Source organism: Saccostrea cucullata, unplaced genomic scaffold (assembly GCF_032062105.1).
Source record: "Saccostrea cucullata isolate Sc308-1 unplaced genomic scaffold, CSIRO_AGI_Scuc_v1 ctg903, whole genome shotgun sequence".
Lineage (NCBI taxonomy): Eukaryota > Metazoa > Mollusca > Bivalvia > Ostreida > Ostreidae > Saccostrea > Saccostrea cuccullata.
The window spans coordinates 54,925-65,812 of record NW_026920891.1 but is presented as its reverse complement, the minus strand read 5'-3'; the positions used below and the strand labels follow the sequence as shown (position 1 = coordinate 65,812).

Sequence of the window (10,888 nt, the reverse complement as noted above, 5' to 3'; positions counted from 1 at the left end):
CTGAAGTTGACATCAAACAGATTTGTGTTTCTGATTAAAAATATCTGATATGTGGTTTTTGGAGACCAGGTCTTCCAACGATCTCTTGGAATTCTCATGGGTACAATTGCGCCCCTATATTAGCAGACCTACTTTTGTATTCATTTAAAGCAGCCTTTGTCCAAAATATTTTATATGAAAAGAAGAAAACACTTGCTGAGGCCTTGAACTCGGCATTTCGATATATCGACGACGCATTGTCAATTAACAATGGCTATTTTCATTCTTATTTCTGTTCGATATATCCCGGTAAGCTAGAAATAAAAGATTCCACAGAGTCTGATACAGCTGTTACATTTTTGGATATTTATAAACTTGAATAAGACGATATTTTAAATATATAACGTAAATATATTAAATTTAAAATTCTTTATAATAAATTCATGGTTGATTGATTGATTGTATATTCGTCCCACTCCAGAATCTTTCACTCATATTGTGGAGACGTCACTGTATGCCGGTGAAGGGCTTCAAATTTTGACCTTTACTCGGCACTCAGGGTTATTGAGCAGTGAGGGATCTTTATCGTGCCAACGCCTGCCGCTGACCTCGGTTTTTAAGGTCTCATCCGAAAGACCCGCAACTTTCACTTCAAGGTTCCGAGCGCATGGCGAAGAAACAGTTGCTACCCAGTTTATCGACTTAGGTCAGTCGCGACCCAGATACGAACTCGATCACGACCTCCCCATCATAGAGCTAGCGCCCTACCGACTGAACTACCGTGAACGGTAATCCATGTTTGAATGATCATTGATGTTCGTGTTAGCTGTTCCTATCCTGTAACATGGATACTTTTCAAGTTATGAAGTTTGATTTCTATATACGTACAATCATATGCCTTCGTATGGTTTCATATGCTGAGGAAATCTAGGAAAGTAATCTAATAATATTTTTAGATCTGTTTTCATTCAAAAGTTTATTAAAATTGAAACTATTGTGTTGAATTCATGTTTGTTGCAACATTATCATTAAAGACGGGGAAATGATTTCGTCAAATCTGGCTGTGGTTTTCCATACTAATTGTTAATCCATTATTTATACACCGAATTCAGGACGGATTTTTCCCGATCATGACAAGAAGCACACGGCGGGTGTGGCCGGTTGGCAGGGGATGCTCACTCCTTCATAGCACATGATCCCACCTCTGATGTTTTGGAGGTGTACAGCGGTACATGTACATGAAAGTATCAAACTATAGTCGGTCTTCAATGATTGTTATTTCAAAATCGATTTTCAGAAGAAAAGTCGATCAGATTAAACATGACATCCGACCAGATTCATACACATTGGAAAGCGTGTATGATTAACAGATTAACAGTGTACAGTATATCGACTGGTCAGACAATAGACCTTAATTAGGTGTTCACCAGGCCCCGGTTAACTAACAGGAAACTTTACATACACAACGTACACTGACAGATTTTGATGATCAATTATTTTTACAAAACTTAAATTTATAGGAAGCATAATTATAACAAATTAAAAATTATGATTCATTGTAAAAGGACAATTATCGACTGCGTAATGGTGGCTTAATGGTAGCTTAATGAAGTTAGAACGTTAAGCGCCTATAAGTTTGGGTTAATGGTAGATTAATTGTGACTTAATGGTGGTCTAAAAGTTACCATTAAGGACCTGTAAGCCACCATTAAGCCAACATTAAGCTACATTTAAGCACCCATTAAGGACTTTGAGATGGCTTAATGGTAACTTAATGGTGGTGTAAATGTTACTTAAAGGTTCTTAATGGTGACTTAAAGACGACCATTAAACCATCATAAGGACCTATAAGCCACCATTAAACCAGGCTTAAAGGCTGTGTTTCATCTTGTGATATTGAAAACTGTTCGTTTTCCCCACATCTTTATTTAAAAAGTAATTAAGTTCGAATTTGTGATGAAGTAATTTCAAGTAATCTCTGTACAAAAGTAGTTCAATTTAAAATTATAAGAGAGGCTCAATATAAGATCCAGTTTTTAAGTACGAAATAAACAATTCAAATGTAGAACTGCAAGCCATTGAAAATATAGTGTTTTTGCCTGCTGATCATGTTGTTTTTTTATCTCAACATCGGGTTCTTCTTCAGAAGATATAGCTTCTATATTTCATCAACAGCCTTGGTATAATATGAAAGTTCTTCGTACGTGTTTGGTTTCTCAATGGTCTCTAGGTCTGTATAACCCGATCCTTCCCTAGTACGGTATAAAACAAATGAAATTTGAAGCGATGGATTAAACAAATATTTTAAAAATGTTTGTTTACATTACCCAGTCAAAAAACATTCAAGGATATTACGTACGTACCCTTCACCCGTTGCTGATTTTGCTGGAAGAAAAATCATGAAGTCAATAAATTAGTAAAACGGTGTTGTTGTTACATATGCCTTTTGAAAAAGTAGAATTAAACATTCATTGCTGAAGAAATTCTAAGATAACAAAGTTATTTTGAAAAGTTATTTATATGACAGCCATGATGAAAAGACAAACTATTTTGCTTAAAAAATAAATTTGACATTTAGAGATCATGGCTCTTGAAATAGTTTATCGGACCCTCACTTCCAAGTGCATCTAAGTTCTTCATCTTTGTCTTAGGCGCGTTTGACTATAATACAGAAAAATATCAAACATCATGAATAATAAATAAACTGTGTGAAAAATACGAAAAAAATGTTCTAATAATTGTTAAAAATAAGAGATACATCAGACTCACCTTTATATTTCCACCTAAAAAATATTTTTTATCTTCTTCTTATTTGAATTATACAGTTAAACAAATATATAAATTTATATTCCCTGATTTGTTTCTTAAAAATTACTTAAAAATTATGTTTCATTTGACATTGTTTTACAAACTATACTGCGCAAGATGTGCTTTTCGATTTACCTACCTAATGAAATAAAACGATTTGACCGAGTTTAGCTTGTGCAAACTTTTTATTTAATTCTGAAGATAACCTATGTAAATTTCACTAACAATACAAAAGTGGGTTAAATGATAAATGTTACCGTTCATTCAGGAGTCTTTATAGCCAAATATGCTTTATTACCAACGACTTATATGCTCACCATGTTTCCTCTTCCATATGACTAAATTTGCAATACTTCCAGAAAGGACAACGAATACAGAGATCACAATACTTATAATGATACTAGTGTCGCAATTCTCACTCTCTGCTCTCTTTAAAATGATTCCTGTAAATAAAAATCTTGGAATTTTGTTAAATAAAGAAATGACGCCTATTTCATAAAGTTTGAAATAATTGTAGTACAACACGATATATATAAAATGCATGGAATTAAACATTATCATGGCAAACGTTTTTAAGTGTTAAAAACATGTTTTTCTGAAACATAATTTATACTAATTTATAATAATATTTCTGTCATTAAATTAAGGAAACACCTTCATTACAAAGAGGTCCTTGTAGCCCCTTTATACAACCCTCGTCACAAACACCGGTGATGACGTCACATGTTTTGTTTCCGCCACAATAAGCCTTACAGTTTTCCTGGCAGTTTATACCAAAGTATCCGGCAGAGCATTCTGGAATCGTAAAAAATTTTTGAAATGGCGCTGTCACAATTGAAAGGTGATAATTTACATTAAGATAAAAAAGAGAACAAATACCTGTCGTACATAACGCGCCATGAAATCCGGCAGAACACCCTTCGCCACATGTTCCATTTACGTGGTGACAATGTGATCCATATAAACAGTGACCACAGTTCTGACGGCAGTCTACGCCATACGTACCACCCTCACATTCTTAAAGATAATCAGTTTTTTTATTATTGTCTTCTTATAGCGGGGAAATTGAGTTAATAGTTAAATTAATACACAGATAAGATATTTATGGACAGCATGGCCATCTTTAAAAATATGTTTGGTTGTCCTCTCTTAAATATAGTCTAACACAAGTCAAGCTCAAAGACCATAAATTGAGAACATACTAAAGGTATGTCACTCGTGAGCATTTTTTAAACAATCAGACAGAACCTAATACTTCATAACTATTTATTATTTAATTTTAATGAAAAATTAAAATAAACAATGTAAATTGATCAATGAAAAAACAGCTAAATAATTCACAAAGGCAATTATGTGGAACTATTTCTTGTAGGGGAAGGATATTTCGCAGAAATGACAAAGGTTAAACTGATCAATAAAAGAGTTAAACTTTAAGTGCAAACAGCTCATTTTAGTTGTAGCGTAGCAATGTAAGTTGCACACTGACTAATTTCTCCGCGATTTTAAGTCATACTATATGAGTACCTCTTCAAAAATACTTATCGAAAAGTGTCTGATATAACAAATTTCACGAGTGGAATGCCTGAAGTCAAAATTTTGAGTTTCAATATCTTAAATTTTATACAATGTTTTAGCTTAAAAATTTGTTATTATTACACATCATTTCAAACATAGTATGAAAATTCTATTTCATTATCAAATCTTTTTTAAAAATCATATCGATTCCATGTTGCTGGGGCCAGGAATATATTTATCAATGTATTTGTCGTTACAACTTCCCTTTACTCACTCTGTGTACATCTGGGTGTCTCCCAGCCTGGCTTACATTTCTCCTTACACTCCCCTGTAAACCGGTCACATCTATTTGTGACAAGGCAATTTTCACTGCATCTCTGACCGCAATTCTTCCCATAAAACCCCGCAGAACATTCTATGCAGAATAAAGAGGTATAATTGTAAGCCTATTAAACCGTTCCCACATAATCAAATTTCACATCTTAAATAGTTCAATAAGTTAAATTCCCGTCTAGTTGTATATTTTCTGACTGAAATGTTTACTTTAATTTGGATAGAATTATACATATTTAATGTATCTAGACATTTTGTGACAACTATGCTTGTAACATTGATATACAAGGCAAGATTTTAAATGAATCGTATAAAATTAAAAACGGTTTTATTTTTTTCAGTTTACTGGGTTCAAAAAATAAGGCCTATCAAGAACTTCAATCAATTTGTATGAAATGAAAATGTTTACTGCTTGAGATGATTTCATTCTCCAGTTTTATTTTTGAAATTATTAAATAATGTACATGTAATTCTTTGTATATTTGCGTATGTTATACACTTTTAATTAAGGTATCGTCATACCAGTCTGGCATTTTTCCCCTGTCACCCCCTCGCTACACCCGCTTAGACATTCCCTGTTGATGTGATGACAGGTACTTCCTTCACTGCAGTTGCCGCATAATATAGCGCATTCCGGTCCATACCATACTCATCACACACTTAAAAAAAATAGGAATGGTACACTAAAATTATGATAAAGTTTAAATTTCATATAAACATGTACAATATGGAATTGTCTTTCACAGATGTAGGAACAAAGTAATAAATCATGTTAGGATAAACCCTCATCAAAAATATATTTAGTTTAGTAGATACAATGTAAGACAATTTAATTGGGAAGCAAGAAGAATCTGCACAATGAAAGTGCCGAAAAACAAAGGTTGTATTCCTCGTTTCGTTGTTTTCGTGTATGTCGGTGTCAGGCACCTTGTAATTTCAGCTTAAACTTTCAAACAACATTAATTGGAGAAAACAAAGATGAGGGATATGTCCTTTTATCCTGTTTTGAAAAATGTATAGAAATTCTTGATCTACGATATTCATTCTTTTCTGCGCACACGTACAAAGAAAGGCAGAAGTTAAGTAATATGTTTGTGTTGCAGCAAACGCAAAATAGACTTTTTCTTATATTTCTCACCACAACAGTTTTTTTTAGGTTTTATTACCTGTAATTTACTGAAAGCTAATGTTTTCGGGAATCGAACGAACTTTGAACGGGCCATTCAACATTTCTACCTTTGTCAATTTACCTGTCTGTGTGTCAAGGTGTCTTTTACTTATGAGATCACATACACAAATTAAGTTTTGATTTGGATTTTTTTTTACAATAAAACACATTCGCCGGTGTTTTTCTTTCGTTTCCTTCTATCATAATGTACTGAAAGAAAAAGAAACGCATAGTAAAGTATTTTTTCCAGATTTGTTTTCAAACATTTTGATCCATCTTTAAGCAACATAATACCAAAATATTGTGTGACTTTGACCGATAATTTATGAGATACTGAAATTGATATGTCAATACCCCCCCCCCCCCAAATTCTCATCATCTCCTGTGCATCAATAATCACAGCCTTGATTCTCCTGTTTATTGAGTTCCCCAGATTATTTATCTTTCTCGTAGGATTTTTATTCAAACTTCTGCTGATAGTCTTAATGCTTGAGTGTAGCCGTAACATTCTAAAGCTTACAAATCACCCCGCCCGATGAATCCTATTAATTTTCGATTAGGGTAGAATTTACAGAATCCAGCAGGTTTTGTACGCGTTAATGTTTGTAAGAAAGTATCTTCAAACACTAGCTACATTTTCCCATAATATGAACATGCAATTAACATAATGTATACGTCGCGTAAGTGCGCATGTGAGAGTAAAATTGACGTAAAGTTGTCAAGCTCGCGGTCCGAATGAAAGCAGAGAGTTCCTGTCAGTATTACGGTGAAAATTATGAGTATGATTGTCTGTTGTATAAATATCTGTTTCAGTTATAATGCTTTGACAATAACTAAGGTGGCATGATGAAAAGCCCTATCTTGATGTGACATTGTTACGCGCCAACGTCACCGTCATGGTTGGTTGGAAACCTTTCATGTGACTCTCTGACAACCAAAAAACTTTTTTGGTTGAAAAGTTAAAAACAAACTGCACATCAACATGTTGTTACTTTTTTATACACGAATGCAATTCAATTACTAGACCTAATGTAACTTCCGTCGGCCCAACCATCAATGCAAAAAATGTATATACACTGTACTAACTGTAAAGAACGATGTCTATGACTGTAATGCATCTTTGGGACACAAAATTGTGATCTTTAAATTGCCATCATCAATATGCACCTGTTTTTGGTATATTTTTTTTTATCACTTTCCCAAAATGATGCCATACATTTCGTGGTTGAGTATTTTTGAACAGGGATTTTAGTTCAAAGTAACCAAAATACACATCTGAAAAAAATTCATAATTTTTGGCCACATAGATAAATTTCTTTTGCATATTATGCTCTCATACGTTTTTTTTCCTTTCAGTATATTTTGGCTATTATTTGTTTTCAAAAATGGTGTATCTTTATCTACATCTGCTTTGAAGTAAAATACACGGAGATAAAAAACTTATCAAGCTCTTAAATCCTTGTAACATTACAGAATTTGAGCAGGGCGAACACGGGCCTCCAAAACATAAAACAAGATGCCCAGTGGCAACACCGCTCACACAGCTGGGGAAAAAGCACAAATCTTTTTAGTATTAAAAACCTGAAATGTATAAGGTAACCCTACCAACCCCTAAGAGGGGCTTGATTTGAGCAAACATTAATCTAAACTATCTGAGGATGCTTTCCAAATAAATAATATGACCATCCAATGACTTGGCTATTCTTGAGAAGATATTTCATTATTCACTCTTATATTAAACTTTGATACTCTAATGTGACCTTTAAATACCGCCTTTGGTCATGATTTGGACAAATATGAATCTAAAACACATGAAGATGCTTTTACTAAAAGCAACCACAGCTTTGTTGTTCTTGAGTAGACGATTTTTTCCTGTATACGTCTTTGTAAGACCTTGATCGTCTATTGTGGCCCAACCCTACCCCTAGGGGTCAGAATTTGAAGAAAAAAATGAATCTACACTACCTGCAAATGATTCCACATTTCATCATCAGTTTTATTTTTCAAGGCCCATTCAATTTGGTTCTTCAAAGTAAGATTTATGAATGATCCAACTATATATTTTGTAATTACCCCCACTTTGAGCAGAGTTGACCCTTCATTTGTACAAACTTAAATCTCCTTCATCCAAGGGCACTCTGTGCCAACTTTTGTTGGAAATGCCCCCGTAGCTCTGGAGAAGAACATGAAAATACAACATGCAATGAACAAATTTTGACCAGAAAAGCTCACTTGATTCTTTCGCATATGGAAGCTAAAATACCACAAGAACGTACCTTGACTGCAGCGAGCTCCTTGATAGCCCGGTATACAACCCAGACAATGGCCGCTGTTGATAGTACACCTCCGATCTTGACATTTATCTGGACATGATTGGTTACAATCTTCTCCATAGACCCCGTCCTTAAAGCACCCTAATTTATATCATTAAAACAACTTTATTTGTCGATAGAAATTTTATATACTCTTGAAGAGGCAATCAATACTTCAAATATTCATATAAGGGATTTATATGGAGACAAACATTGGTCAATTACTTTGAAATGTAATGCATTGAAATACAATTACTTGGAATTATGCCATTACAATTACCATTACTCTCATTCAGAATAAATAATTAAGGATTACATTTGCTCGGGTTTCAGGCGACCGAGAGCAAATATCATTATGTATAATATGTTAAATAAAAATTATCTAAATGAATTTAAAAAGAAATATTTTAACACAACATAAATTTAAAAATTCAACATTTTATCATTATACATGTACATTGAAATGAATATATGGTAATGCAGCCGAAATTCAGTTCATACTTTTTAATTTTTATTTTTTTCAAAAACTTTTGTCTTGAAATATCAATTTTAACATCATCTTGTAAATATTATACCGGTATGTCTAAAAGCTCATGAAATATTTCAAATAATTAAATAAAACGAAGAAACTCAAAAATATGAACAAAAACCGTTCCAGACAACATGTTTCAATTTTGATTATTGACCTCAAATACAATTGAAACCATTAGGTCAACAATAGTAAACTGATGCTATAAATAATTTACTGTTCTTATAATTCCGATATATATAACATTCCTTTAAAATTAAGAATAAAAAATAGCAAAATGACAGAGTAAATTCGTACTGTAATATTTGATAAAAGAAGAACCTCCATCGTTTTTTTTTTATATAAAGCCACCTTGTTTTGTTCTTATAGTATTTTATTATTATTTTATTCCTTGCTTGCAATATGTTGTGAGAATAGAAGACTAGTAATAATGTAAAAATTTTAGTTATTTTTCCTAGAAAAACTCCGAGACCACTAGATTTAAAAGTAGGTAATTGACCTAGTTTTTAAAATAAAATTGAACGCACAAATCCTAAGTGTACAATATTCAATAGGTGGTTTTCCGTTCTTATCAGAAAAATTTTTGTCATCTAGTTAGAGGTTAACCTAATTTTACAATTAATTGCTTTAAATAATGAATTAGTTTACTCATTTCATATTATAAGGGGAAAACAGAAATATAAAGATCATACAATGTAATTAAATTCTTTATGATTTACATTTATCACACTTTGTGCTTGGTGAATATGCTTTCTCCCAGGACTACACATGTACATGTATATTAGTGTGGTATATAGATTTTGGATTCATTTAGCATGTTCATGTACTTAAGCAATCTTTATAGATCACAAAGAAAGTAGATTGGTGTAGTTTTGTTCATTGTATTATGTTAATGCTTCCTTCTTTTCTTAAATAAATCATAAACATTTCATACTATATGTTTATGCAAAGTTATATCTAATTAACAGTTTGCTCTATAAATGTAAAGAGTAAAACAAATGTTTTTACTGGTAGCACTTTAAATTAGCTGAGCAGACATGATAAATGAAGCCTTAATATAAACACAACCAAAGGTAATAATCTGCAGTACCTAGACTTGGGATTTCAATCAAAAGCTACCCAAAATAAACGATGTATAATTTATCAAAATATGATTAGGCCCTATAGTTTCCTTACCGAGAATGGCTCTTAATAGTATCGTTAAATACGAGTATATGTAGAAAACGAACAGCTTAAAAGTCTTTTAAACAATACTAAAAAGGAGCAGAGCAAACACGAACCTCTAAAACATCAAAAGTGGGATCATGTGCCATGGATTAGTAAGCATTCCCTGTTGACCAGTCACACAGGCCATAAGCTCCTTGTCATGATCGGAAAATAATGACGAAGCCGTTCATAATTCAGTGTGTAAATAATGGCCTAAAAAATTAGAGCCATTCTCTTGAACAACTTAACTTTGTTGCCACGCATGGTCACCGAATTTGAAACATATATCAAAGAAATTTCCGTAGCTATGTGACTTCGTTGGAATGGTGACGTACGTAAAAGTTTGGAAAATTGAGATTTTCAAGTGCTTTAAATCTTTACTAAGCCTTAAACAAAAACTAGGAAAAGCAAACAAACCGTTCCCACAAAACCATAATACTTTGTTTCTATTTATACTGTAAAGAAACTGTCAAGAATATATCTCAAAGTAAGAGGTATCTGAGGGTACATTTTGAATACATTTGAAATACTGAAATTTGCTGAAAAAAGCTCGGTTTTCACTAATGGTAGGTGTTGCATGCTCAAATTCAATCAACAGCTTTAGGAAAACAATGAAAATGTTTGACCCTAAGTAATAGGTATAAGCAATATAATTCTTGTCCACAAATACAATTTATTATTGAGTCAAATGCTGACTGACGTTTTTCATACCAATTGCTAGTCCATTGTTTATACATTGAATTGATGACGGACTTTTCCGTTATTTCCTGATTTTGACAAGAAGCATTCGGCGAGTTTGACTGGTCAGCAGGGAATGCTCACTCCTCTATGGCACCTGATCTCAACTCTGATGTTTCGGAGGTCCGTGTTCGCTCTGCTCCTATTTTGTACTGTTTTATGGACTTTGAGATTGAATATTGTCCACATCCTTCCATACATAACTTTCTGAGTTGTCATGGTAAAACGGTGTAAACAAGTAAAATCAATAACAAAGTTTAGCTTAATGCTTCTGTCTTGAAAGACATGAAAATTCAAGAC

General features: G+C 33.0%; 1 pseudogene; it reads right to left on the bottom strand.

The window, feature by feature from the left end:
- Positions 1–3,042: 3,042 nt before the first annotated feature.
- Positions 3,043–10,888, bottom strand: part of LOC134258585 (multiple epidermal growth factor-like domains protein 10) — a 34,035-nt pseudogene continuing 26,189 nt past the window's right edge.